This window comes from Elaeis guineensis, chromosome 2 (assembly GCF_000442705.2).
Source record: "Elaeis guineensis isolate ETL-2024a chromosome 2, EG11, whole genome shotgun sequence".
In the NCBI taxonomy this organism is placed as follows: domain Eukaryota; kingdom Viridiplantae; phylum Streptophyta; class Magnoliopsida; order Arecales; family Arecaceae; genus Elaeis; species Elaeis guineensis.
In genome coordinates, this window is record NC_025994.2 from 91,292,920 (window position 1) to 91,298,919 (window position 6,000).

The following is a 6,000-nucleotide window of genomic DNA, read 5'->3' on the forward strand; positions in this document are numbered from 1 at the left end:
TTACCTGAAAAACATCAAAGCCATCCATAATTTTTTTATGCTGAGAAGTCTCCAATGTGAGTCAAGATTTTCACTTTAGAAGATTTTCATCTGTATTCTGACGAAAATATTGGTGGATAAGATCTTGGAAATACGTTCAGCCCAAGAAAGGCTCCTTTAAATGTGCATTTTGTGAAATGAGATCAACAATTCTGGCATTTCATTCCAGGAAAAAAAAAAACAGAAGAAGAAAGAAAGAAACCTAACATTTTGGCCTTTTTTAGGTTTTTTTTACCTCTGTTCCTTAGAAGCATGGTGATGAATCTGTGTGGCGAAAAACAAAAATCTCTCATGAAATATATCAAACTGGCTTACCCATAGGAACCTAATAAAATGGACAGATGATTAGTATGGTTTGCCAGAGAAATTTGCTTAAAGATATGAATTATTTAGCACAAAGCCGTAATATCTAAATCCATAAGTGATTTTCTATGTTATTCTATATATATGCAAGAACTAGTACGTATAATTATGATTTCTAATTAATAATTAATTTTAATTTATATATTTTAGCAAAGATATTTTTGATTTTGATAGAAAATTCAAAACATGATAGCAACTGCACATACAGTATCAAGCTTGAAAGTTAAGGTGAAAGCGTATATATAATCATATAAATTAAGAAAAATCTTTATGAGATTGTATTAGCAAATATTCTTATTCTGACCATTATTGTTGCCTTCATTGAAGGGCATGTTTGTTCTCATTCTCACTGCTGCAATCTCCAATCTGCACCCTCCGCAATGTGATAAAGGCCAAAAATATGCAAGCCCATCATCAGGGCAGCTTGCGGTCCTCTTCTGCCGCTTTGTTCTGTTAATTATTGGAGTGGGAGGCATTCGGCCATGCAACTTAGTTTTTGGTGTAGACCAATTCAATCTCCATATGGAGTCCGGAAGGAGGGATATCGATAACTTCTTCAATTGATGCTACTTCACCTTCACAATGGCCATGATCTCCTCTACCATTATCATCTATATACAAAACAACATCAGCTAGGCACTCGATCTCGCTATTCCCACCTTTCTTATGTTCTTCTCTTGCATTTTCTTCTTCCTTGGAACCCGGCTCTATGTGTAAGTGAAGCTCGAGGGGAGTCCCTTCACCAGCATTGCCCAGGTTTTGGTAGTTGCAGCTAGAAAACGAGGATTGAAGCAACCTGGTGAGTCAAAGACGTCTTTCTTCAATCCTCCCTATCTTAGTTCTCTTGTCACCAAGCTTCCATGCAGTGACTAATTCAGATAATTACAGTCAATATCCTCTCTCTCTCTCTCTCCCACTCTCTCTCTCTTTATTTACATATATAACAATCAGAATCCTCTGCAGTGCTATCCGTGCACTACAATGCTGTGCATCTATGAATAGCTGCTATTAGAAGATCAACGGCTAGCAAACAATATGCGCTCATGATTGTCTTATTTGATGGCCATCCATCTTTTGATAATGATCATTCACAGCTGAACAATACTTTGCAATAGCGTACATGCATCATAATGGATTCGTGCTCTATGTTTAAACATTTACAAAATGAAAAAGTCAACTAGTGATAAATTTAAAAGTAACAATGGCAATATAAACATGTGGTATGATCCACATAATCCATGCATATAATTTATAAACACCTTGCATGAAGATGGTGGAGTCAAGTTGGGTCTACGTCATGCCAGAGATGGGCCCAACCCAATCCACTTCCAGCTCTAGCCCTATTTATTTTGCACTTCACTGTATTCCATTGCTTCCTAATAGGGTTTTTTGTTGTTTATGGTGTCAGATTTCTTGACAAGGCTGCGATCATTACTCATATTGATGAAATCAAACCGGATGGCCACGTTGCAAATCCATGGTGACCTTGTAGTCTCTAACGTGTTGAGCAGGTAAAATGTCTTGTGAGAATCATTCCCATATGGGCTACAGGTATCATCCTGCATGTTTCAATTCTCCAAGAAACAACTTTCATCGTATTTCAAGCCCCTCAAGCTGATAGACATTTTGGAAAGAGCAAATTTGAGATATCAGCTACTTCTTTCAATGTGTTCGCCATGTTAGCCTTAACAATTTGGATACCTATCTATGATCGCATTTTACTCCCAGTCTCCCATGGCTTCGAAGAGTTATTGGCAAAAAAGGTGCATTTACGTTACTCTAGAGGATAGGAATTGGAATTTTTCTATCAATAGTCTCCATGGTTGTCTCTGGATTGGTCGAAGAGCGGAGGAGTAACACCATTCACCGGCCAACCCGGGCCAACCCCCGGGATGGTGTCGAGCAGTGGTGCGATATCATCATTGTCTAGATTCTCGTTGGTACCTCGGCCAGTGATTTTGGGCTTTGCTGAGGCTTTTAATGTGATCAGTCAAGTTGAATTCTACTACAAATAATTTTCTAAACGTATGAGAAGTATTGCTGGGGGTTTGCTCTTCTATGGGCTAGCATGTGCTAATTACTTGAGTGGTTTTGTGGGGACGATAGTTCATCAAACAATTGGTCACAATGGGAGAGATAATTGGTTAGCTAATGACCTAAACAAGGGAAGATTGGACCATTACTATTACCTGATTGCTTTAATCGGAATTGACGACCTGACGGTTTTTATTGTTTTGGCAAGATGGTACAGATACAAAGGTTTAGAAGATCGTTCTGAAATTGCCTTGGAGAAAAGCAAATCAGAACATTTTTTTAAGGATGCATTTGATTAGTCATTAAAAAAAATATATATTTTTTTATTTTTTAATTTTTAAAAAATAAAAATCAAAAAACAATGTTTGGTAACACTCTGAAAAGCAAAAAGCAAAAATCAATTACTTTATATGCAAAGCAAAAATCAATTGTTTTAATAATTTAACAAAAATAAATAAATAAATAAATATAATGAAAGCAATTAATTGGTCGAACAATCTTGCATCCCTCAAATTAATTATATATACCTTCCGAAGAAGGAAATAAAAAGGAGGACTGCATGTGATAGTGGTTGATGGAACTCTATTGTTTTTGGAGCTGTAATATATGAACCGCACGGTATGTATTCTCAGCTATGCGTTTAAATGATGCATTGCACTAAAGATAGCCAATGCGTGGGTAGTTTCTCTGGCTGCAATAAAACCGGCTTTGGCAATGTATATGATTATCATAGGCTTTACCAAGATGAACTCCTCAAAATCCAACATCTGGTGGCCACGCATGTGTAGTTCACTATTCTTGGACCCGAAATGATAACGTTTTCGTTTGCACCAGCTTTATGTTCATCATGGCATGGGAATGTTTGACAAATATCATTATATATTATTATTACTATTAATGCCATCATCATTATCACCGTTGTTATTTCTTTGAGATCAAGTTATTTCTGGATTCAAGGAAAGAAATCTAAGGCAAGGAAGCCTTCTTTTTCATCAAAATATTTGCAAGAAAATGTCATGACATTAATATAAAAAAAATGTGATATATATATATATAGCTCTGACTTTAAATTTTTCATTTGATTTTGTAGATTGATCTTGGAACCAACAATAACCTCAAGGCTATATCCGGGTACTATGGCAATTATTATGGCAAGACCGTTATCAAGTCGCTTACATTTGTGACCACCACGGGCACCTATGGGCCATACGGTCCGGAGGAAGGAGCCACTTTCTCCCTTCCTGTGAAAGCTGGAAAAGTTGTTGGCTTCTTCGGACGTGCAGGTCAATGGCTTGATGCTCTTGGGTTTTACTTGAAGCCCACTTCGGCCTAGTTATTCCAAATCAGCTATGGAGCTCTATTTATATATCTCCGTATTGTAATGAATAATGGAGACGCGATCTCCAAACTCTGTTTGTTGTTGTCTTGTTGATCCGTGCTACCAACTATGCATGTTTGTTTATGATCTATCCCTTCATAATAAATGGAAAGGTTAAGAACTGATCTCTTTGTTATTATCCTATTAATTTCCATTGGTAGATGGCATCCGTATGAACGAAAGATTGAGTTATCATTTGGATTTAGAGTTGGAGCATGTACTTAATTCCTGGCAGGCGAAAGTCTTTATAATGGTGTATGATTATCAGTCCAGATCTGGGTTGTGTTTTTTAAGTCCTGAAATGTTTGGGTTTGAATTCGGGCTAATTCCAAAGCCCGTGGGCACCCGTCCCATGGATGCCCATACTGGAACAGTACTGAACAAACAAATGGCTCTCCCTGACCATCTTCCAACGAATTCTGTCCACCAGCTCAAAGGCATCTCTTTTAACAATTCTTTTAGGAGAAACAGAAACGCCAAGATAAGTGAAAGGCTTGCCAGTTGTAAATTCAGGATAATCAGTCGTTTCAAACTCAGATTAAAAATAAAAATTTGGGAGATCCAATTACTTGATGCGCTCAGGTTTTATTTGATCCAATTATTCCAAATTACCAATAGGATGGGATGTCTCCAAATAATATAGTGCATGCTGCTGTCATCTTGACCTGCGATGCGATGCCAGCCATATAGATTTTCCCCGTCCATTTGTAGTAATGGAGATCATTGTCCCATTGAATTACGTGGGTCAATTGAAAGGGTGCGGACAAGAGAACTAGGCCCCCTCCTCTAGAAAGTGCGCACGTAACGAGCAGCCCCACAAATACTGTAAGTTCTTCTGAAGGCGAGGGATCCCGTCGCTCGCAGGTGACGTGGTCACGTGGCATTTCTAATAAGATTTTATGATCATTGTCCCATTAAATTATGTAGGTCAATTTAATGGGTGCGGACAGGAGAACCAGGTCCCCACTTCTAGCAAGCACGAGCAGCGCCACAAATACTGCAAGTTCCTCTGAAGGCGAGGGATCCCGTCGCTCGCAGGTGACGTGCCCCCCGCATATGTCACGTGGCATTCCTAATAACTTATCCGCTCCTCGCGGTCCCTACGCTACCGAACAAAAATCATATGGGGCAGGCTCGCATGGGCCGGACTTCACGCCACGTATTCTTTAATACTAATTATAATATATAAATTTAAAAATTAAATTTATTAATAAAATTATTAGTTTCATGATTAAAATTTTTTCTTCCTTCTTCATTTTCAGTACATAGCGATACATACTATGTTATAGCCCAAACCTCAGTCGCATAAGCCCAAAACGGAAAAAAAAAAAAAAAAATACAAAACAGAGGAATTCAGAAACCGGGAAGAAGACTCCCGATAGGAGTCTCCTTCTCCGGCTAAATCCGAGCAAGAATCGGACTCCAAGGACCCCTCGGAGTCCTAGGGATCCCTATAAGAAGACCCCCTCCCTCTTGAGACCGATCATTGGCCTCCTCCCTCTCTCTTTCTCTCCGTTTTTCTCGATCGAAGGCCGCGGGCACAGTTGGGTTCTCGCCGTGTTTTCTCTCCGACGAGGTCCCAAGAGGCTGAGGTAAGTTCCTCTCATCCTCCTCTCCTTCTTCTCCTTCCTCTCATGCTCCTGTGCATGGCTGCCGGCGACGAATGTCGCCGATCTACCGACGGGAAAGAGACTCTGTTTTTGAGTCTCTTTTCCTTGAAATCTCCGGCGCCGGCGATCGGAATTGACCGCCGGCCCTGTTTCCTCCGTGACCGGGGGAGATGGCCCGTCGGCCGCCGGCCTCCGCCGTGGCAGCCACGGCCCGAACGGCCGATTGAGGCCTGAGGACAAGAGTCCTCTGTTCCGGCGCGGGAAGAAGAAGAAAAAAAAAAGAAGAAAAAAGAAGAAAAGAAGAAAAAAGAAAAGAAAAAGAAGAAAAAGAAGAAAAAAGAAAAGAAAAAGAAGAAAAAGAAAAGAAAAGAAAAAAAAAGGGCTGAGAGAGAGAAACTCTCTCTCTCTCTCTCTCTTTCTCTCTCTAGATCATAGGATTTATGGAATTAATTTATTATTAAAAAAAAAAATAGCAATAAAAATAAAAATAAAATTAGGGTGTCCATGGGTTAATTCGAAAATCGGGATGCTGTCGACGAATTGATCCTAGTGGAGACATTAGATTTTTAATAAATT

At 39.3% G+C, this 6,000-nt stretch overlaps 1 pseudogene; it reads left to right on the forward strand.

Annotated features, from left to right (window-relative positions):
* Positions 1 to 708: 708 nt before the first annotated feature.
* On the forward strand, positions 709 to 2,735 carry LOC105055267 (protein NRT1/ PTR FAMILY 2.11-like; annotated as a pseudogene).
* The last annotated feature ends 3,265 nt before the right edge of the window (positions 2,736 to 6,000 follow it).